Raw genomic sequence first — 23,768 nt, forward strand, 5'->3', positions numbered from 1 at the left:
GCTACCTAGTGAGGCCCTCCGCAACTTAGTGAGACTGTGTTTCAAAATAAAATAATAAAATAGGGCTGGGGTGTAGCTCAGAGGTAGAATGCCTCTTGGTTCCATTCCTAGTAACACACACACACACACACACACACACACACACACACACACACAGCACTGAGAGGGGCTGGCCCGTGTGACTGACATAAAACACCCTCCAACATTTACTGATGACAGAAAGTATTTGTATGGGGGGGACACCTTTCAAATCCTACAGAAGGTGTGAAAATTGGTACAAAATTCCAGGAGACTATGTACTTGTGGTTCTTCAAAAAAGTCTTTAATAGCCGGGCATGGTGGCGCACGCTTGTAATTCCAGCATTTGAGAGGCTAAGACAAGAGGATCATGGTTTGAGGCCAGCCTCGGCTACTTAGTGAGGCCCTCCGCAACTTAGTGAGACCCTGTTTCAAAATAAAGAATAAAAAACAAATAGGGTTAGGAGTGTAGCCTGTTGGTAGAATGCCCCTGGGTTCTATCTCCAGTCCTAGGGGGGAAAAAGGTCTTTAAGCTGGGCACCGTGGTGCTCACCTGTAATCCATTATTTAGGAGGCTAAGACAGGAGAATTGAAGGTTAGAGGCCAGATTCGATAATTTTGCAAGGCCCTCAGCAATTTGGCTAGAACCTGCTTCAAAATCAAAAGGATTGGGGGTATAGCTCAGAGGTAGAATGCTCCAGAGTTCAATCCCTAGTACGAAAACACAAAAACAAAAGCAAAAAAAAAAATTAAAAAATTAAAATAGGTTCTGTGACTCAGCAAATTTAGTTCTAGAATTTTCTCCTGTTTAAAAAAAACACACACACACGAGAGCAGTGAGCTGCTTGTCCTGGGATCTTTGGTCCGGGCTGTACCAGGTGAGGGGGCTGCAGGCACGCTTGGCTGGCTGTCCTCTGGATCCTGGAACCTTGCCCTGCTGGGGCCCAGAGCCTTTTTTCCATCAAGCCCAGCAGGACCCGGAGGTCAGTGGGGCTGGAATGCGACCTGTCCCCGCTGCGCGGGTCGCTCGTGGGGCTCCAGGAGTCCAGGTCCACCCCAGCCTGCGTGGCTGTGGGAGGCTCCCGGATTCAGGCTCCAACCAGCCACCTCCAGTGCAGTGCGAGCTGAGGGCCAGGCCGCAGGCTGACACTGCTTCCTGGAACCCCAGAAGGAACGGCCCTTTGTTCAACAAGCACCAGTGGTTTTCCCAGGACGCAGAGATGGGGCCGTGACCAAGGCCTGGCCGGGACTGTGGGGCTGCGTGGGGTGCGGCGGGCGCCGGGGCCTGCAGACCTGGTTCTGGATAAGCGCTGTCCTGCAGTGCCACTTAGGGAAAGCCGCTTCCCTTCCTCGGCCAGGGTCCCCAGCAGGGACGGCGCGGGAGGTGGAGCAGAGCGTCGGCCTCTCTGCCCCCCCAAGAAGGGACCAAATAGCACAGGTGCTGGGACCAGGCACACCTGAGCCCCATTTCTAGCCCCACCCGCTTTTGTAACTTAGCTTTTTTTTTTTTTTTTTTTTTTTTTTGTGGCACTGGAGGGTGGGACCCAGGGGCTTTTCTACCTCCGGGCTATACTCCCAGACCTATTTTATACTTTATTTGGAAACAGGGTCTCACTAAGTTGCTGAGAGCCTCACTAAGTAGCTCAGGCTGCCTTGGAACCTGTGCGATCCTCCTGTCTCAGCCTCCCAAGTGTGGGATTACAAGTGTGCGCCACCACGCCCGGCTAGCATGTTTTTTGTTTTGTTTGCAGTACTGGGGATGGAACCCAGGGACATTCTACCTCTGAGCTACACCCCAGCCCTATTTTTTTAATTTTTACTTTGAAACAGGGTTTCACTGAGTTGCAGAGGCCCTCACTAAGTAGCTGAGGCTGTCCACAACCGCGATCCTCCTGTTTCAGCCTCCCGAATGCTGAGATTACAAGCGTGTGCCACCATGCCTCACCTCCTCAGGGTAGTTTCTATGGTTTGAAAATGTCTGTCACAGCCGGACGTGGTGGCACACACTTGTAATCCCTGCGCTTGGGAGGCGGAGACAGGAGGATCACTCAGGTTCAAGCCAGCCGTGTTGGCTTAAGAGACCCTGTTTTCAAATAAAAATATAAGAAATAGGTCTGGGAGTGTAGCCCGGAGGTAGAAGGGTTTCCAGGAGCCCCAGTACCACCAAAAAAACCAACCAAACAAAAAAATGTCTGTCACAATTTTTTCATAGGTTAGCCAGGTGTGGTAAACCACACACCTGTAATACTAGTATTTGGGAGGCTGACACAGGAGGATCGCAGGTTCACGGCCAGCCTCAACTACTTAGTGAGGCCCTCTGCAACTTGGTAAGATCTTGTTTCAAAATAAAGAATAACAATAGGCTTGGGGTATACCTCAAAGGTAGAATGCCCCTGAGTTCAATCCCCAATACCGGCAAAAAACCTAGGTTTAATCTCCCAAACCTCTAAATAAATAAATAAAAGAGCTGGAGGTATAACTCAGAGGTAAAACACCCTGGGTTCAATTCCTAGTACCTCAAAATAAAGAAGTAATCAAGTAAAATTTCTATGTGATAAGAATGGTGCCATATTTTCATTGGTCTCTCTTTTTTTTTCTGTTCCAGCAGCACAATTTTGTGTCTTTCAGACGAAGGAGCGTTAGGCTGGATTCGATACTGCAAGGCAGGTCCTGCATTACCCGGAGCCCACGGAAGGCGCAGAGCTGGGGCGAGGCTGCTGGAGCGCCCCCTAGGGGCACCTTCGCAGCCAGACGGCAGTTTCTGGGATCCAGGGCTCGGCAGAGCCGGGAGACACGCTGTTCACAATATGTTCCATAGGTGGCGCTAGACAACCACCGTCCAGCACAGCTGTGGGCCCAGCCCCGAGCGAGGTCTCTGTGGAGTTCAGCCCTGTTAGGAGGGGGCTCTTCCTCTTCCTGGTGGGGAGGATCTGCACCAGCCCTTCTGACCCTAAGCAGCACCGGGTGCAGAGAGAGCTTGGGAACAGAAGTTGAGGGCCACGCCGGGAGTGGTGGTACACGCTTGTAATACCAGCATTCGGGAGGCGGAGACAGCAGGATTGCAGGTTTGAGGCCAGCTTTAGCAAGTTAGTGAGACTGTGTTTCGAAATAAAAAGGACTGGAGGTGTAGCTCAGAGGTATGATGTCCCTGGGTTCCATCTCCAGTACCCCCCCCCCACACACACACACACAAAGAAACAAAGGTGAGTTAAGTGCTTGAACGAAACAACTCAGGCAGGTGTGCTGGCGCACCTTGTAATCACAGCGCTTGGGAGATTGAGACCCGGAGATCGCAGGTTCGCGGCCGGCCTCAGCTACTTAGTGAGGCCCTCTGCAACTTCGTAAGACCCTGTTTTAAAGTAAAGAATTAAGCCAGGTGTGGCGGCGCACACTTGTAATCCCAGTACTTGGGAGGCCGAGACAGGAGGATCACAGTTCGCAGCCAGCCTCAGCTACTTACTGAGGCCCTTTGCAACTCAGTGAGACCCTGTTTCAAAATAAAGAATAAAAAACAGGTCTAGAGGTGTAGTTCAGTGGTAGAATGCTCCTGGGTTCTATCCCCGGTACTGAAAAAAACAAAACAAAAATCCAGCTCAGATTCCCTAAAATGTATTTTGCTGGAAGGTGGGGTGAAGACACCGAAGAAGAGAGACGGGAAACCACATCGTGTTACCTGCCTTCATACAAGTGCGCGTGGCTGCTCTGGGCGCACCATACTTCATCAATTTTTTTTATCTTTATTTATTATTATTATTATTATTATTATTATTATTATTATTATTATTATTGTTGTTGTTTTTGGTGGGCGCTGGGGTTCCTGGAAGCCCTTCTACCTCTGGGCTACACTCCCAGACCTATTTTTACATTTTTATTATTCTTTCTTTATTTTTTGCGGGTCTGGGGATGGAACCTAGGGGCATTTGACCTCCGAGCTACACCCCCTGCCCTATTTTTTATTCTTTATTTTGAAACCGGGTCTCACTGAGTTGCAGAGGGCCTCACGGGGTCTCTTAAGCCAGCGCGCACGGCTGGCTTCGAACCTGCGCGATCCTCCTGTCTCCGCCTCCCAAGCGCGGGGATTACAAGCATGCGCCACCACGCCCGGCTCCATCAATTCTTAGAAGCCTGCTCACGTGCTAAGAGCTTCAACATCAGGATGTGTCTTTCCACCATCAATGGTGCCTCTGATGAGCATCAAAATTCTTTTCTCTTTTAATTTAATGTGTGTGTGTGTGTGTGTGTGTGTGTGTGTGTACGGTATTAGGGGTTGAACCAAAGGCATTTTACTTCTGAGTCACACCCCCAGCCCTATGTTATTTTTTATTTTGAAACAGGATCTTGCTAAATTGTGGAGGGCCTCAGTAAATTGCTGGGATTACAAGTGTGAGCCTGCAAGCCTGGCTAAGAGCACTTTTTGTGTGTGTGTGATACTGGGGATGGAACACAGGGGCATTCTACCTCTTAGCAACATCCCAGCCCTAATTTTTTGTTCTTTTTTTTTTTTTTGCGGGTCTGGAGATGGAACCCAGGGGCATTTGACCTCTGAGCTACACCCTCTACCTTATTTTTTATTTTTTATTTTTTTATTTTTTTGGTGGTACTGGGGTTCCTGGAAACCCTTCTACCTCTGGGCTACACTCCCAGACACCTATCTTTTATTTTTTTATTTGGAAACAGGGTCTCTTAAGCCAGTGAGGCTGGCTTCGAACCTGTGTGATCCTCCTTTCTCGGCCTCCCAAGTGCAGGGATTACAAGCGTGCGCCGCCACCACGCCCGGCTTCCCCCTGCCCTGTTTTTTATTCTTTATTTTGAAACGGGTCTCCTGAGTTGCAGAGGGCCTCACTAAGTAGCTGAGGCTGTCCACAAACAGCGATCTTCTGGTCTCAGCGTCCGGAATGCTGGGATTATAAGCATGCGCCACCACACCCGACTTTTATTCTTTATTTTGAAACAGGGTCTCACTGAGTTGCAAGTGTCCTCCCTAAGTACCTGAGGCTGTCTGGGAATCTTGATTCTCCGGTCTCCACCTCCCGAATGCTGGGATTACAAGCCTTGGCCACCAAGGCCAGCCTTATTCTTTATTTTGAAACAAGGTCTCACTAAGTTGCAGAGGGCCTCACTAAATAGCTGAGGTTGTCAGAGAACAGCGATCCTCCTGTCTCAGCCTTGTTAAGTACTGGGATTACAAGCATGTGCTACCATGCCTGGCTATCCAAACACTAATTTTTTTTGTGTGTGTGTGGTACTGGGGATAGAACCCAGGGGCATTCTACTTCTGAACTACACCCCCAGACCTATTTTTTATTCTTTTTTTTTTTTCAGTACTATGGATGTAACCCAGGGGCATTCTACTTCTGAGCTACACCCCCAGCTCTATTTTTTATTCTTTATTTTAAAAAAGGTCTCACTAAGTTGTGGAGGGCCTAAGTACCCGAGGCTGGTTGCAAACCCAGTTTCTCTTGTCTTAGCCTCCCAAATGCTGGGATTACAAGCAGGCACCATCGTGCCCAGCCCAAACACTCTTTTAATTAATTAATTAAATTTTGTTGTTCTTGTTGTACTGGAGATTGAACCCAGAAGCAGTCTACCTCCAAGCCACACCCTTTTTTAGTACTGGGAAATGGAACGCAGGAGCATTCTACTTTTGAGCTATACCTTCAGACCCCCCCCTTGTGTGTGTGTGTGTGTGTGTGTGTGTGTGTGTGTGTGTGTGTTACTGAGGATGGAACCCAGGGGCATTCTACCTCCTGAGTGACACCTCTAGCCCTATTTTTTATTCTTTATTTTGAAACAGGCTCTCATTGAGTTGCAAAGGGCCTCGCTAAGTAGCTGGGGCTGTCCGCGAACCGCGATTCTCCTGTCTCAGACTCCCAAGTATTGGGATTACAGGTGTGGATAACTGCATCCAACTTTATTTATTTTGAAACAGGGTCTGGTCATTGCTGAGGCTGTCCTTGAATCTGCCATCCTCCTGCCTCAGCCTCCCAGGCGTGTGCCACCACTGCGCCTGGCTAGTGCTTTCTTTTGCCGGCACACAGTTAATGGTGCATCCTGTCATTGGTGATGTCTTAGACTCATTGAACTGTGGCATTATCTTGCTAAAATAAAAAAATATTTTAAAGGGGGGAGAAAAAAGACCAGCAGCTGCGTATCTAGCTCCTGCTGCGAGTCAAGCACTGGGTCCCACTCAGTGTCATAAACAACCCTGATGAGAGTCAGATTTTGTGTGTGTGTGTGTGTGTGTGTGTGTGTGTGTGTGTGTGTGGTACTGGGATTGAACCCACAGACATTCTCCCTCTGAGCCCTATTTTCTTTTTCTTTTCTTTTTTTTTTTTGCGGGTCTGGGGATACAACCCAAGGGCATTCGACCTCCGAGCTACACCCCCTACTTTATTTATTTTTTTAAATTCTTTATTTTGAAATCGGGTCTCACTGAGTTGCCAAGGGCCTCGCTAAGTAGCTGAGTCTGTCCATGAACCGGGATCCTTCAGTCTCAGCCTCCCGAATGCTGGGATTACAAGCGTGCCCACCATACCCGGCTTCCCTATTTTCTTTTCTTTTTTTTTTTTTTTTTTGCAGGTCTGGGATGGAACCCAGGGGCATTCTATCTCCAAACAGGGTCTTACCAAGTTGCAGAGGGCCTCACTAAGTAGCTGAGGCTGTCCGCGAACCCGTATCCTCCTGTCTCAGCCTCCAGAATGCTGGGATGACAAGCGTGCACCACCACGCCCGACTCCCATCTCCTCTTTTGACAGACTTGCACGCACCACCAGTGTAAGCAAAGAGCCCTTGCCACCATTTACCGCAGTAGGTTCTACTCGGACACCCGGAGAGGTCAAGCCGCCCATCTGCAGACACACAGCCAGGAGCCCGTGTGACTCCCGACTTCGTCTCCTAAGGTGGTCACGGGTGTCCGACGGCACACATCAGTCTGGGGCACCAGCACCTTAACGGGAACTCAGCCCACATCCTGTTGCCGGTTCTGTCTCACAGATATGAATCTGCGATAACACAAAGCAGCAGCCATCTCTCTTGCGAGGCCCTGCCTCCTCTTTCTGTCCTCTCCTCGGCCCTGTACACAGCCTCCAGCAGTCCCTGCCCACACGTGGCCTTGACGCCTCCTGTGGTCTGCGGTGTCCCACACCTCGGGGCTTGGTGCCTCTGCTGTCAAATGACAGGAAGAATGGGGCTCACCTCGGAGTTCTTGGGGTGAACAGTGTGTCGCACCCTGGCCCAGTGCCTGCTAAGGACCAGGGCAGAGCGCCGATCCTCCAGTCTCAGCCTCCCAAAAACTGGGATTACAAGTGTGCACACCACACCCAGCTCTCAAGGTCATCTTTAGCCCTCAGCTTTATGGACTCTCATTTTCTTTTCTTTTTTTAAAGCCCATCTAAGCCAGGCATGGTGGCGCACACTTGTAATCCCAGCATTCGGGAGGCTGAGACAGGAGAATGGCAGTTTGCGGACAGCCTCAGATACTTAGTGAGGCCCTTTGCAACTCAGAGAGACCCTGTTTCAAAATAAAGAATGAAAAATTGGGCTGGAGGTGTAGCTCGAAGGTAGAATGTTCCTGGGTTCCATCCCTAGTACTGCAAAAAAAATAAAATAAAAGCCCATCTAACCGGGAATGGGGACACACACCTATAATCTCAGTATTTGGGAGGCTGAGACAGGAGGATCATGGTTCGCGGACAGCCTCAGCTACTTAGTGAGGCCCTGTTTCAAAATAAAGAAAAATATTGGGCAGGGGGTGTAGCTCAGAGGTCGAATGCCTCTGGGTTCCATCTCTAGACCAGAAAGAAAGAGAGAGAGAGAGAGAGAGAGAGAGAGAGAGAGAGAGAGAGAGAGAGAAAGAAGAAAGATCAGGTTGGGGGGTATAGCTCAGAAGTAGAATGCCCCTGGGTTTCATCCCCAGTACAATAATAATAATAATAATAATAATAATAATAATAATAATAAATAAAATAAAAAGACCAACGATACCAAATGTTGGCCATGGTGCCAAGTGGACACTCGTCCCATATCCTGCGCGCCAGCCATTCCACCCCTGGGTTTTCACCAGAGGAACAAAGCCTATGTTCACAGAAAGACCGAACGAGAATATTCACAGCAGTTTTATTTATAGTAGCGCAAACCTGGAAATGGCCCAGCTCTCCATCAGTCTGAAATGGGTAAACAAAGAGAGCTATATGCTGGATGGAACACGACTCAGCAGTAAGGAGGGGCGGCCGTGGACACCAGCGGCCACATAGATGAGTCTCGAGGCACCGTGCTGAGCGCTGGGACAGTACGCACTCTTTGGTCCGATTTACGTGAAATCCTGGCACAAGAGAAAAGTAAGGGCTGCCTAGGAAGTTAAGTTATCTTCCTCCTCTTCCTCCTGGGGCCTGAACCCAGGGGCATGCTACCTCTGAGCCTCACTCCTGGCCACTTATATTTTTTACTTTTACTTTTTAAATTTTTAATTTGTTTTTTTTTTTTTTTTGTGGTACTGGGGTTCCTGGAAGCCCTTCTACCTCTGGGCTACACTCCCAGACCTATTTTCTGTAATTTTTGAAACAGGGTCTCTTAAGCCAGCGGCTGGCCTCGATCCTCCTGCCTCTGCCTCCCAAGCGCAGGGATTACAAGCGTGCGCCACCACGCCCGGCTTGTTTATTATTTATTTATTGTTTTTGCGGTACTGGGAACTGAACCCAGGATGCTACAACCCCAGCCCTACTTTTCTTTTTTTTGTGTGTGTGGCTCCCTGGATGGAACCCAGGAGCATTCTTCCTCTGGTATACACCCCTGGATCTATTTTTTTTTTTTTTTTTTTGTACTGGGGGTGGAACATAAAGGCTTTTCTACCTCCAGGCTATACTTCCAGACCTCATTTTTTACTTTATTTGGCTTTATACTTTATTTGGAAACAGGGTCTAAGTTGCTGAAAGCCTAAGTAGCTGAGGCTGGCTTTGAACCTATGATCCTCCTGTCTCAGCCTCCCAAGCGCGGGGATTACAAGTGTGCGCCACCACACCCGGCAATGCTGTCCCTATTTAAAGGGTGAATTTGCTGGGTATTGTGGCGCAACGCTTGTAATCCAGCATTTGGGAGGCTGAAACTGGAGGATGGCAGTTCGCGGACAGACAGCCTCAGCTACTTAGTGAGGCCCTCCGTAACTGAGTGAGAACCTGTTTCAAAATAAAGAATAAAAATAGGGCAGGGGTTGTAGCTCAGAGGTCAAATGCCCCTGGGTTCCATCCCCAGACCCAAAAAAGAAAAAAAAAAGAAAAAAGGTGAATTTATTCCTCCTCTCCTGCAGCGCAGTCAGGGGGAGGAAGGGGTAGCAGGAAGGGCTATCGGCCCTGTCTCTGCAGGGGCCTTCCCAGGTGGCGCTGGGCACAGACATCAAGCGGGCAGATGGGAGGGGACAGATGACACTGAGAGAGATTTCCCATGATTCAGGCCCAGGAGTTCTGCCCAGTGAGTTGTGCCCTTACTCCATTTTGCCAGAACCCAGTCGCAGCTGGCCATGGCTCCTGCTTGCTGACCCCAGGCCACCTAACCCCCCAGGCCTCAGGTCCATGCTCCTGTGTCCACATCACTGCCGACCTCCTGACCCAGAGCATAGGCCAAGGAGAGGCCCCTGGCTGCCCAGAGTAGAGGCTGCAGCTACCCAGAAAGGCCAGGGCTAAGGCCGCACATTCTAGAAGCCCTTAACTCTGCGCTGGGAGGCGGAGCCAGGCGGGCACAGTCAGGAACACAGCTCCCTCCCGCCTCCCCTCCCAGGGACAGAGCCCATCGCCTGGGATGGGCTGTTTGAAGCCCAGGAATTGCTTGCAAACTGCCATGCGCCTCAGTGAGTGCAGCCCGCAGCTCCAGTGTCGCCCGGGTCGGGAGGCACGAAGGTCGCCGGTCCCTGGCTGCACACCAGGTGCGTGGGCCGCCTGCCCTGGACGCTCCAGGGAGAGCGGGACTCCAGGCATCACTCCCCAGGGTCACACTGGTTGGGGGAGGGGTGCGCAGGTCTGCCCTGCAGAGCCGCTGCGCCTGGCCCTTCACCGCAATCGCTGGTGCTGCCTGCCTGCCTGCCTGCCTGCCTGCCTTCCTCAAGTGTTTATTGACCCAGTACAGTGCCAGGCGGTTGCTGAGGACACAGCAAGGAGCAAACCCCCAAATTAACCAAGTCCTTTCCTCTTAGAGCTCACGTTCAGCAGGGTGGGAGACTGAGAATAAAAACAACAGCCCAGCGTGGTGTGCACGCCTATAATCCTAGTACTTGGGAGACAGGACAGGAGGATCACAGGTTCAAGGCCAGCCTCAGTAATTTAGGGAGACCCTCTGCAATTTAGGGAGACTCTGTTTCAAAAGAGAGAGAGGAAAAAAAAAAAAAAAAGCCGGGCGTGGTGGCGCAAGCTTGTAATCTCAGCATCCAGGAGCCTGAGAAAAGAGGATTGGTTCACCCACAGCCTCAGCTACTTAGTGAGGCCCTCCACAACTCAGTGAGACCCTGTTTCAAAATAAAGAATAAAAAATAGGGCAGGGGGTGTAGCATGGAGGTAGAATGCCCCTGGGTTTCATCCCTAGACCCACCAAAAAAATATTAATAAATAAATAAAGAGGGCTGTGGCTCAGAGGTAGAATGACCTTGGGTTCCATCCCCAGCACCACACACACACACACACACACACACACACACACACACACACACTCACTCACTGAGCTGGGGATGTAGCTCAGTTGTACAGCACCCCTGGGTTCAATTCCTAGTACCAGAAAAATAAAGAAGTACTCAGTCTTGGGGTCCAAGTACCCCCTTGTAAGGAAGAGCTGCAGAACAGGGAGAGGCCCCAGGAGACTGGTACTGGAGGATCCGATGCCATCCGTGGAGCCCCAGCTCTGGCCCAGCTCCCAGCTGAACACAAGAACTGCTCAGTGGCAGATCACTGCCACATGGTACACATGCACGGAGCACCGTCCTCTGTCAGTCTTTTGAAGGGCTGCATGGCTTCCATGGGGCCGCAGGACAGAGCTGACTCATTGGTTTCCTGCTGATAACCATCAGGTGGCTGCCAGCTTGTGCCAAGCCCAACAGCGCGCTGGTAAAGTCTCCTGTATGAACATCACCGCTGCCTAATGTGTGCCTTGCTTGCTTGTCTTTCTTTTTTTGGTGCTGGGGATGGAACCTAGGGACCTTCTTTCTCTGAGCTACACTTCCAGCCCCCTCTCCTTTTTTCTTGCCGTACTGGAGATGGAACCCAGGCACATTCTACCTCCAAGCTATACCCCCAGCCCTATTTTTTATTCCATATTTTAAAACAGGGTCTCATTAAGTTGCAGAGGGCTTCACTAAGTAGCTGAGGCTGTCCATGATCCCAGATCCTCCCGTCCCAGCCTCCCAAATGCTGGGATTACAAGCGTGCACCACCATGCCTGGAATTCCAGCCTTTTTTTCTTTTTCTTTGTTTTTTTTTTTTTTCTTTGTTTTTTTTTTTTTTGTGTGTGTGTGGTATTGGGGCTCCTGGAAGCCCTTCTACCTCCGGGCTACACTCCCAGACCTATTTTTACATTTTTATTTGGAAACAGGGTCTCCTAAGCCAGCGCGCGTGGCTGGCTTCGAACCTGCGCCATCCTTCTGTCTCCGCCTCCCAAGCGCGGCGATTACAAGCTTGCGCCACCAAGCCCAGCCAGCCTTTTTTTTTTCTTGAAACAGAGTGTTTCTAAGTTTCTGAGGCTAGCCTCGAACCTGCGATCCTCCTGTCTCAGCCGTCCAAGTACTGGATCACAGGCCTGCTCCACTGAGCCTGGCTGATGTTTATGAAGTTATCTTTAGGATTACTTCCCAGGAGCAGACTTCTGGATCAACTTGATACGCTTTGAAAGTTTTCATACATGAGCCCAGCGTGGTGGCGCACGCTTGTAATCCCAGCATTTGGGAGGCTGAGACAGAAGGATCATGGTTCATGGCCAACCTCAGCTACTTAGCGAGGCCCTTTGCAACTCAGTGAGACCCTGTTTCTAAATAAAGAATAAAAAATAGAGAATTAAAAAAGAGAGCTGGGAGCCGGGTGTGGTGGCGCACGCTTGTAATCCCAGCATTCGGGAGGCTGAGACCAGAGGATCGCAGTTTGCAGACAGCCTCAGCTACTTAGTGAGGCCCTTCGCAACTCAGTGAGACCCTGTTTCAAAATAAAGAATAAAAAGTAGGGCAGGGGGTGTAGCTCAGAGGTCAAATGCCCCTGGGTTCCATCTCCAGACCCCACACACACACAAATAGAGCTGGCGTCTTTTGAGTTCTCTCATCCAAGATGACCAAAAAAAGAAGGAATAACGGTCGTGCCAATAAAGGCTGAGGCCATGTGCAGCCCATTCACTGTACGAGCTGTACCCGGTGCGCGCCCAAAGACAAGGCCATTAAGAAGTTTGCCATTTGAAAGATAGTGGAGGCTGCAGCCATCAGGGACATGAAGCAAGTGTCTTGGAGCTTATGTGCTCCCAAGCTCTATGTGAAGCTACATTACTGGATGAGGAGTTGTGCCATTCACGGCAAGGTGGTCAGGAATCGATCTCGTGAAGCCAGGGAAGACCAGAAACCCCCACCCCAATTTAGACCTGCTGGTGCTGCCCCACGGCCTCCTCCAAAGCCCATGTTAGGAGCTGTGTCTTTTTTTTTTTTTTTTGGTGGTACTGGAGGTGGAACCCAGAGGCTTTCTTCTACCTCCGGGCTATACTCCCAGACCTATTTTATATTTTATTTGGAAACAGGGTCTCACTAAGTTGCTGAGAGCCTCACTCAGTAGCTGAGGCTGGCTTCGAACCTGTGTGATCCTCCTGTCTCAGCCTCCCAAGCACGGGGATTATAAGCATGCGCCACCACGCCTGGCTTAGGAGCTGTGTCTTTAAAGATGGGAGAATTTTTTCTCTGGAAGAAATAAATAAAGCAGGAAATTATAAAAAAATAGAGCTGGGGGGGTCTCTCTTAGAGGTAGAACGCCTCTGGGTTCCATCCTCAGTACCCCCCAAAAACAAGTTTTCATACCTGCTACAAGATCACCTAATGAACCCACTGTTTGTTTTTGTTTTATTTGGCACTGGGGATTGAACCAGGAGCATACTACCTCCAAGGTATAGCCGCAGCTCTATTTTATTTTTTATTTTGAAACAGTAACACTAATTTGTGGAGGTCCTCACAGGTTGCTGAGGCTGGCCGAGTCTAGAGTCTCGGAATTCCAGGCTGTGACCCTGTTCCAGACTCAGTGTGAGCCTCAAGAAAATTTAATTAAATAGCAATATTGGCCAGAGTGAGCAGGTGTAAGTGTTAAGCTGGGTGTGGTGGCACACACTTATAATCCCAGTAGTTGGGGGGCTCAGGAGAATCACAAGTTTGCGGCCAGCCTCAGCTACTTAGTGAGGCCCTTTGCAACTCAGTGAGATCTTATTCAAAATAAAGAATACAAATAGGGCTGGGGGTGTAGCTCGGAGGTCCATGGGTTCCATCCCCATTACTGCAAAAAAAAAAAAAAAAAAAGAATAAAAAAATTGGGGCTGGGGAAGCCGGGCATGGTGGCGCATGCTTGAAATCCCAGCATTCGGGAGGCTGAGACTGGAGGATCTCGGTTCGCGGACAGCCTCAGCTACTTAGTGAGGCCCTCTGCAACTTAGTGAGACCCTGTTTCAAAATAAAGAATAGTAAAAAAAAAAAAAAAAATAGGGCAGGAGGTGTAGCTCGGATGTCAAATGCCCCTGGGTTCCGTCCCCAGACCTGAAAAAAAAAAAAAAAAAAATTGGGGGCTGGGGTATAGTTCAGAGGTAGAACGCCTCTGGGTTGCTGGGGACGCTTGTAATCCCTGCGCTTCGAAGGCGGAGACGGGGGATCGCGCAGGTTCAAAGCCAGCCGCGCTGGCTTAGGAGACCCTGTTTCCAAATAAAATATAAAATAGGTCTGGGAGTGTAGCCCGGAGGTAGAAGGGTTCCATCCCCAGTACCACCAAAAAAAGAATGCTCTGGGTTTAATACTCAGTACTGGGGAAAAAAATGTTCCAGAGCAGGATGGTGGAGAGGAGCTGGGCCAGACTGTGGGAGATGTGCTTGGCCGCAACCCCATGCCCCAGTTCCTTCCTCTTCTGCTGGGCCCGCTGCGCTCAGCACATTCTCTGGAAGGTTCCTCCCCAGCCGACCTGCTCTTGGACGGGCCCAAGTTCCTCCAGCCTTGACCCTCACTCCCCGGGACCCTCTGCTTGGAGGGGCCCAGTCCACCTGCGCCTTCCACAAGAGGGGACCCTTCCAGGCCCACCAGAGACTTTGGACAAATCTCTGAGCTTCACTGAGCTCATTTTTGCTTTTGAAAAAATACAGAAGAAGCAGAGCATGGTGGCGCACACTTGTAATCCCAGTATTAGGGAGGCTGAGACAGGAGGATCACTGTTCAAAGCTAGCCTCGGCTACTTAGGGAGGCCCTTTGCAACTCAGTGAGACCATGTTTCAAAATAAAGAATACAAAATAGGGCAGGAGGTGTAGCTCAGAGGTCAAATGCCCCTGGGTTTCATCCCCAGACCCATAAATATATAAATATATAAATATATATATATATATATATATATATATATAAACAATAGCAGCCCTCTGGGCTCTGTTGTTTGTTTGTACTTTCCATAAAGACAGTTATCTATTTATTTCCTTTATTCCTTGAGCAAACATTTACTATCCTAACCTCTTGGACCACAGGACCTGGTGGGAGTGGCAGAGACCAAGCTGATGAACACACATATATTTTGTGGGGGAGGGTACTGGGGATGGAACCTAGGGGCATTCTACCTCTGAGCTATACCCCTAGCCCTATTTTTTCTTCTTTATTTTGAAGCAGGATCTCACTGAGTTGCAAAGGGCCTCACTAAGTAGCTGAGGCTGTGTGCAAACCACGATCCTGCTCTCTCAGCCCCCCAAATGCTGAGATTAAAAGTGTGTGCCACCATGTCCGGCCCTATTTCATTTTTTATGTTGAAACAGAGTCTTGCTAACTTGCTGAGGCTGGCCTCCTGTGTCAGCCTCCCAAGTATTGGGATTACAGGCATGTACCGCCGTGCCTGGCTTTTGTACCTACTTATATACCTACAGACCCATGTCACCTGCGATTGACGGTGAATACACAGCAACCTGACTTAGCTGGGGAGTTGGTGGCTGTATGGCCACTGCGGGGAGCAGGGACGAACAGGCTGAGCAGGTAGAGCATTCATGGTTGGTGGGATGACTGTGCAAAGGCCCTGAGGCAGGAAAGCCAGGCCACGGTCATTTCTGGACTGAAAGAAGCTGGGTGAGAGAGTGAAGGGGAGAAAGGTAAGAGGTCAGAGATGAGGACTGTGTCGTCAGCAGGACAACACTACGCACCCTTTATGGCCAGAGTGGGGACGACGATCTTTAGTCACTAGCCAAGAGCACTGGGGAGCCATCGATGGGATGGTGAGGAGATTAATTCAGAAGCATTTTGTGTCTTCTGAGTGTGTGTGTGTGTGTGTGTGTGTGTGTGTGTGTGTGTGTGTGTGTTAGGAGAGTATGAGGGATTGAACCCAGTGGGCATTTTACCTATAAACTCCACCCACACCCTATTTATTTATTTATTTATTTATTTATTTATTTATTTATTTATTTTTACATTACTGGGGACTGAACATGGATATTCTACCTCCAAGTTACTTCCCCAGCCCTATTTATTTATTTATATTTATTTATTTATTTATTTGCTAGTCTGGGGATGAAACCTAGGGGAATTCGACCTCTGAGCTACCCCCCTGCCCTATTTTTTATTCTTTTTATCTTGAAACAGGCCTCACTAAGTAGCTGAGGCTGTCTGCGAACCATGATCCTCTCGTCTCAAGCCTCCCAAATGCTGGGATTATAAACGTGCGCCACCACCCTAGTTTATTTTATTTATTTATTATTTTTTTTGTGTGTGTGGTACTAAGGATGGAACCTAGAGGCATTCTACCTCTGAGGTACACCCCCAGCCCTATTTTTATTCTTTATTTTGAAACAGGGTCTCACTGAGTTGCAAAGGGCCTAAGTAGCTGAGGCTGTCTGCGAACCGCCATCCTCCTGTCTCAGCCTCCCAAATGCTGGGATTACAAGAGTGTACCACCACGCCTGGCTTATTTTTTATTTTAAAACAGGATCTTACGAGACAGGCATGGTGGCGCACGCTTGTAATCCCCGTGCTTGGGAGGCTGAGACAGGAGGATCGCACAGGTTCAAAGCCAGCCTCAGCTACTTAGTGAGGCTCTCAGCAACTTAGACCCTGTTTCCAAATAAAATATAAAAAATAGGTCTGGGAGTATAGCCCGGAGGTAGAAAGCCTCTGGGTTCCACCCCCAGTACCACCAAAAAACAAACAAACAAACAAAACAAAACAAAATAAAACAGGATCTTACTAAGTTGTGGAGGACCTCAGTAAGTAGCTGAGGCTGGCCTCAAACCTGTGATCCTCCTGTCTCTCCTTCCCAGTACAGAGATTATAAGCGTGGGCTACCACTCCCGGCCTTATTTTATTTTTATTTTGAAACAGAGTCTAAGTTACTAAAGCTGGCTCCGAACCTGTGATCCTTCTTTCTCAGTCTTATTTATTTACTTATTGGTACTGGGTATTAATCCCAGGGGCCTTCTACCTCTGAGCTATACCCCAACTCTATTTTTTTTTTTTTTATTCTTTATTTTGAAAAGGGTCTCACTGAGTTGAGAAGAGCGTGTGGTCATCTGTTACTTGGCGCTAGGAACCTTATACAGGAGTTCAGGGGCACGATGGGCTGCAGGAACAGCTGGGAGGGGTTGCAGGGTATTCCAGGCGATGTCGAGGGTCCTCCGGAGGCCCACTGGTTAAGGCTGGGTCCCCAGAGTGGTGCTTCCGAGAGGTGGAGGAACCTGGAAGAGGCGGGTCCCCATGGGAGGTCTTTAGGTCATTGGGTACCCTCAGAGGGACTGTGGGACCCAGGCTGGTCCTCTCCTTTGTGGCTGGAGATGTAACCACTCCCTGGAACATATGCTTCTGCTGTTACCACCCAGCACCCTCATCAGAGGACAAGACCCACGAGGCGGCTCAACCTTGGACTAGAATCTCCAGATATGTGAACTAAATAAACCAGTTCTTTTTGTGCGTGTTGTGTGGTACCGGGGATGAACCCAGGCCACACATCCCCCTCGTCCCCCCCCAGAGCTGGTCCCTTCCTCACCATCCTCCCAGGTAGGCAGGCGCCCTTCAGAAGGCGTCTAAAAGTCTGATCCTCTGCACTTCTGGAGAGGAAACGAAAGTCCCTCAGAACACAGCCTTGTAGAGTGTTTTCAAGTTTCTAAAGGGGAGCTGGGTGTGCTGGACGTCACGTACTTGGGGAGCGGTATTATTTGTTCTATTCTACATCTGAGAAAACCGTGGTTAGGGTGATCAAGGGCTGAACTAAGGATACAGGATGAGGACGGGGACATGGCTGGGCTCACCCCCAGGCCTGACCCAGCTCCCCTTCTTCATCCCCAGCCCTGAAACAGCCTCATTCCCCGAGTCCGTCCTAAAGACTTCCCAAGGCCACTCCAAGGGCGTTCTGTGGCCGATTTTCCCTTCAGGCTTCCTGCCAAGAGTCACTGGGTCACACTTGAAACACTTCCTCCAACCCACAAGTCATCACTCTGGAGGTACTGCCCGAGTTAGAAGCAGAAACGGTTTCCTATATGCCGCCCAAGAGGCTGCAGTAAGCCGGTGCAAGTTTCCAGGGGGCATTTGTCATGTGTTTCAAAAACTACTAGTGAGGCCCTCTGCAACTTAGTGAGGCCCTGCTTCAAAAATAAAGAATAAAAAATAGGGCTGGGGGCATAGCTCCAAGGTAGAATGCTGTTGGGTTCAACCCCCGCTATTCCCCCCCCAAAAAATAGTAATAATAATAGTGTACGCTAGGGTGTAGCTCAGTGGTAAGAGCACCTATGTAGCAAATATGAGGTCCTGGATTTTTTTTCTTTTTGGTGGTACTGGGGTTCCTGGAACCCTTCTACCTCTGGGCTACACTCCCAGACCTATTTTATACTTTTTTATATTTGGAAACAGGGTCTCTTAAACCAGCAAGGCTGACTTTGAACCTGCACGATCCTCCTGTCTCCGCCTCCCAAGCACGGGGATTACAAGCGTGCGCCACCACGCCCGGCTGAGGTCCTGGATTTGATCCCCAGCACTACAAATAATAAAAGGAAGGAAGGAAGGAAGGAAGGAAGGAAGGAAGGAAGGAAGGAAGGGAATAATGATGATGGTGTAGGTCTTTTTAATTAATTAATTTATTATTTTTGTGGTACTGGTGATTGAACCCAGGGCATTCTACCTCTGAGCTATACTACCAGCTCTTTTTTAAATTTTTATTTGAAATAGGGGTCTCACTAAGTGTCTAAGGGCCTCACTAAGTTACTAAGGTTGTCCTTGAACCTGTGATCCTCTTATCTCAACGTCCCAAGTACTGAGATTACAGGCATGTGCCAACATACAAGACTGGTTCCAAAATAGCCTCAAATAAACACAGGAGAGGATGTGGAGCCAGATATGGTGGTACACACCTATAGCCTCAGTACTTGAGAGGCTGAGACAAGAGGATCACAGGTTCAAGGACAGCCTCAGCAACACAGTGAAATTCTCAGCAACCTAGCAAGACCTTGTTTCAAAACAAAAAATAAATCTGGGTGTGGTGGCTCGTGCACACCTGTAATTCCAGTACTTGAGAGGCTGAGGCAGGAGGATTACAGGTTCATATCCAGCCTCAGCAACTTAGTGAGGTACTCACAACTTAATGAGACCCTGTTTCAAAAATAAAACATAAAGCTGGGCGTGGTGGCACATGCTTGTAATCCCAGCATTTGGGAGGCTGAGACAGGAGGATCGCAGTTCACGGACAGACTCAGCCACTTAGTGAGGCCCTTTGTAACTCAGTGAGACCCTGTTTCAAAATAAAGAAGAAAAAAATAGGGCTGGGGCCGGGCGTGGTGGCGCACGCTTGTAATCCCAGCATTTGGGAGGCTGAGACTGGAGGATCATGGTTCGCAGACAGCCTCAGCTACTTAATGAGGCCCTTTGCAACTCAGTGAGACCCTGTTTCAAAATAAAGAATAAAAAATTAGGCAGGGGGTGTAGCTCGGAGGTCAAATGCCTCTGGGTTCCAGCTCCAAACCCGCAAAAAAAAAAAAAAAAAAATAGGGCTGGGGTGTAGCCCAGAGGTAGAATGCCCCTGGGTTCCATCCCTAGTACCACAGAAAGAAAGGAAGGAAGAAAGAAAGAAAGAAAGGAAGGAAGGAAGGAAGGAAGGAAGGAAGGAAGGAAAAGGAAAGAAAAAAAAAGATGGCCTCTGGATATATTGCTTAAAAAAAAAAAACAGACTCCCAGACTCCCAACAATATATACAGCTCGATTTCCTTTCTGTTCTTAGCTTATTATTTTTTTAAAGGGGTTCTTTTTTAATTTTTTTAATTTTTTATTTTTTTTGTCCTTTTTGGAACTGGGGATCGAAACCAGAGCGCCACACCTGCAAACCCAGAGCGCCACACCTGCAAAGCAGGCGCTTTGCCTCTGAGCTACATCCCAGCCCCTTGATTTCCTTTCTGGAACAAAAAGTGTCTGTGTGTGTTTTCTGGCTGAGGAGATCAGAGGTGAAGCAGGTTCTTTTCATTAAACTCTTCTGCATTTGCGTAATGCTTTTTAAAAAGCCCACACGTCTGCATTTATATTCATAATAAATAAAGCAATTTCCATCTCGCAAGAGGAAAACTAAACAAGTGCTGTAAGGAGAGCCCAGCCCCTGCTGACCTCACCCAGGCTCCCCTCTGCGGGCCAGTCCCTCCTTCCTCCTGCCAGAGCCGGAGGTGACAGGCTCAAGGGCTTCCTGTCCTGGGCAGCTGAGCTCTTCCCAGGAGCCAGGGCCCCCAGGGTAGTGACGGGAGCAGCTTCACAGATGCTTCCCGGAAGGCCCAGGGTCAGCTTCTCTGAATCAGTAAATTACTTGCTGGTGCCGGTCCTGGCTGTGCAGGGGCCAGAGCGTTTCCTGAGCAGAGGCAGGGCCAGCGGGATGTGGTGGGGAGATGCTCGCACACATCTGGATTAGAGCGGGGAGCTTACTCACATGGAAAGGGGTGGAGAATTGATACAGGGAGGAAGAGGCACCTGATGGAAACGGGGCCCTTGGTCCAGCCCAACTCCTGAGGACTGAAATAGAGATCAGGAAAACCATTAGTACCCTCTAGAATTCTTAGTGGCAACGACCACTGGCTTCATTCTCTGCTTCTCTGTCATGCGACTCTCCCTGATGATTGGTCTGTGTCTTTGAAGACGAGCTCAGACTCCAAATTCCCAGGGTAGAATCTGATTGGCCCATCTTGTGTCAGGTGGTACTCAGTCAGCCAACAGGGTAGGGTCAGGTGTACTAAAATGCCGCCTCCTCCTCCTCCTCCTCCTCCTCCTCCTCCTCCTCCTCCTCCTCCTCCTCTCCTCCTTCTCCTCCTTCTCCTCCTTCTCCTCCTCCTCCTCTTAGTCTGACTCCATCCTGTGGTACTTATGTAGGGTAGAAGAAATTTAAAAAATTGGGAAAGCTGGGTGTGGTGGTGCACACCTAATCCTAGTACTTGGGAGGTTGAGACAGGAGGATTGCAGGTTCAAAACCAGCCTCAACAATTTAGCAAGGCCCTCTACAATTTAGTGAGATCCTGATTCAATATAAAGAATAAAATAAGGCTAGGGGTATAGCTTGGAGATAGAATAGCCTTGGGTTCAATCCCCAGTACCATTAAAAAAAAAAAAAAAAAAAGACCCAGCCAGCCATGGTGGCGCACGCTTGTAATCCCAGCACTTGGGAGGCGGAGACAGGAAGATCGCGCAGGTTCGAAGCCAGCCTCTGCTACTTAGTGAGGCTCTCAGCAACTTAGTGAGACCCTGTTTCCAAATAAAGTATAAAATAGATCTGGGAGTATAGCCCAGAGGTAGAAAGCCCCCGGGTTCCATCCCCGGTACCACATACACACACACACACACACACACACACACACACACACACACACAAGACCCTATTTCAAAACAAGTTTTTTTGTGTGGTACTGGGCATTGAACCCAAGGGCATTCTACCTCTGAGCTACACTCCTAACTCTATTTTACTTGAAACAGGGTCTCACTAGGTGATAAAATCTCACTACTTGCTGGGGCTGGCTTCAAACCCACGATCCTACTACCTCAGCTTCCCAAGGACTGGGATTACAAGTATGCGCCACGACTGTAATCAAAATTCATTTTCAAAAAAACAAAAATTTTGCTGGGCGTGGTGGCGCACGCTTGTCATCCCCGCGCTTGGAAGGCTGAGACAGGAGGATCACACGGGTTCGAAGCCAGCCTCAGCTACTTAGTGAGGCTCTCAGCAACTTAGTGAGACCCTGTTTCAAAAAAAAAAAAAAAAAAAAAAAAAGGTTTGGGAGGATATCTCGGAGGTAGAAAGCCTCTGGGTTCTACCCCCAGTAGCACCAAAAAAAAAAAAAAAAAATTTCAAAAAGGGGGCTGAAGGTGTAGCCTGGAGATATAATGCCTCTGAATTCAATCCCTAGTACCACACACACACCCCCACACACATACGTACATACCCACACTATGCATATATACATGTATATGTATAAACCTGGTACTAAAGTTCCTCATACCTTTACCCCCCAAACCAGCTTTCTCTCCCAGGACTGTCTCTCCCAAATTCCTGGGAAATCTGGCAATCTTAAAGTTAACTGGAAAAAACACAAAAGCAAAAGAGACAAACAAAAAAACTATAATTGCCCTGTGTACTTTTAACAAGACAGATGAAAATATCTTGATAATCCCGGTGGTTAAAGCCGGGCGTGGTGGCGCACGCTTGTAATCCCCGCACTTGGGTGGCTGAGACAGTGAGACAGGAGGATCGCGCGGGTTCGAAGCCAGCCTCATTACTTAGTGAGGCTCTCAGCAATTTAGTGAGACCCTGTTTCCAAATAAAATATAAAGTGAGTCTGGGAGTGTAGCCCAGAGGTAGAAAGCCTCTGGGTTCCACCCCCAGTACCACCAAAAAAAAAAAAAAAAAAAAAAAAAAATCCCGGTGGTTAGGGGACTTTCCAGTTTATCTGTTGATCAGATAATGGAGACCACATCAGATGTAGACCCTGCTGGGGAGTGGACCACCGAACCTGCCTGTGACTAACAGAGGTCACCCCTCCAACCTCCTCCTGCCCCCCTCAGGAAACCCCCTGTAAAGGAAGAGCCCTAGCCAGCATGTGGTACTCACCTGTGATTCCGGTACTTGGGAGGCTGAGACAGGAGAGTCGGAGGTTTGAGGACAGCATCATTAAGTAGTGAGACTCATAAACCTAGTGAGACCCTGTTTTAAAATAAAAAATTGTGCCGGGTGTGGTGGCGCACGCTTGTAATACCCGCGCTTGGGAGGCGGAGACAGGAGGATTGCGCTGGTTCGAAGCCAGCCGCGTTGGCTTAAGAGACCCTGCTTCCAAATAAAAAAAATATATAAAAAATAGGTCTGGGAGTATAATCTGGAAGTAGAAGGGTTTCCAGGAACTCCAGTACCACCAAAAAAAATTAAAAAAATAAAACTAAAATAGGGAGCTGGGTGTGGTGACACACGTTTGTAATCCCAGTGCTTGGGAGGCTGAGACAGGAGGATCATGGTTCATGGACAGCCTCAGCTACTGAGGCCCTTTGCAATTTAGAGAGACCCTGTTTCAAAATAAAGGATAAAAAATAGGGCTAGGGGTGCAGCTCGGAGGTCAAATGCCCCTGGGTTCCATTCCCAGACCTGCAAAAAAGTAAAATAAAATAAATACATAAATAAAAATAAAATAGGGATGAAGATATAGCTCAGAGGTAGAATGCCCCCGGGTACCATCCCTAGTGCCAAACAAAAAGAAGACCCCTACAATCTTTTTTTTTTTTTTTTTTTTTACGGGTCTGGGGATGGAACCCAGGGGCATTTGGCCTCCAAGCTACACCACCCTGCCCAATTTTTAGTCTTTGTTTATTTATTTTTTCTGGTGGTACTGGGAGTGGAACCCAGTGGTTTTCTACCTCTGGGTTATACTCCCAGACCTATTTTATATTTTATTTGGAAACGGGGTCTCACTAAGTTGCTGAGAGCCTCACTAAGTCACTGAGGCTGGCTTTGAACCTGCGTGATCCTCCTGTCTCAGCCTCCCAAACGCGGGGATTACAAGCGTGCGCCACCACGCCCGTCTTAGTCTTTATTTTGAAACAGGGTCTCACTGAGTTGCGGAGGGCCTCACTAAGTAACGGAGGCTGTCCACAAACCACAATCCTCTGCTCTCAGCCTCCCAAATGCTGGGATTACAAGCATGCGCCACCACACCCGGCTTATTCTTTCTTTCTTTCTTTCTTTCTTTCTTTCTTTCTTTCTTTCTTTATTTATTTTTTATCTTTATTTTTTTGTGGTACTGGGGTTCCTGGAAGCCCTTCTACCTCCGGGCTACACTCCCAGACCTATTTTTACATTTTTATTTGGAAACAGGGTCTCCTAAGCCAGCGTGCGTGGCTGGCTTCGAACCTGCGCGATCCTCCTGTCTCTGCCTCCCAAGCGCAGGGATTACAAGCGTGCGCCACCACGCCCGGCTTATTCTTTATTTTTTGAAACAGAGTCTCACTGAGTTGCAGAAGGCCGCACTAAATAGTAGCTGAGGCTATCTGTGAACTGTGATCCTCGTCTCAGCCTCTCAAATGCTGGGATTACAAGTGTGC

The 23,768-nt window shown here is 48.9% G+C and overlaps 1 pseudogene across 1 annotated transcript in view; it reads left to right on the plus strand.

The window, feature by feature from the left end:
• The first annotated feature begins 12,305 nt into the window (after positions 1-12,305).
• LOC308272090 (small ribosomal subunit protein eS26-like) overlaps positions 12,306-23,768 on the plus strand; it is a 29,348-nt pseudogene continuing 17,885 nt past the window's right edge. The window contains exon 1 of the transcript in view: positions 12,306-12,656. The product of the transcript in view is annotated as a small ribosomal subunit protein eS26-like (transcript). The remainder of the gene's footprint in view (positions 12,657-23,768) is intronic.

This window comes from Muscardinus avellanarius, assembly GCF_963383645.1.
Source record: "Muscardinus avellanarius genome assembly, chromosome: 13".
NCBI classification, from domain to species: Eukaryota; Metazoa; Chordata; class Mammalia; order Rodentia; family Gliridae; genus Muscardinus; species Muscardinus avellanarius.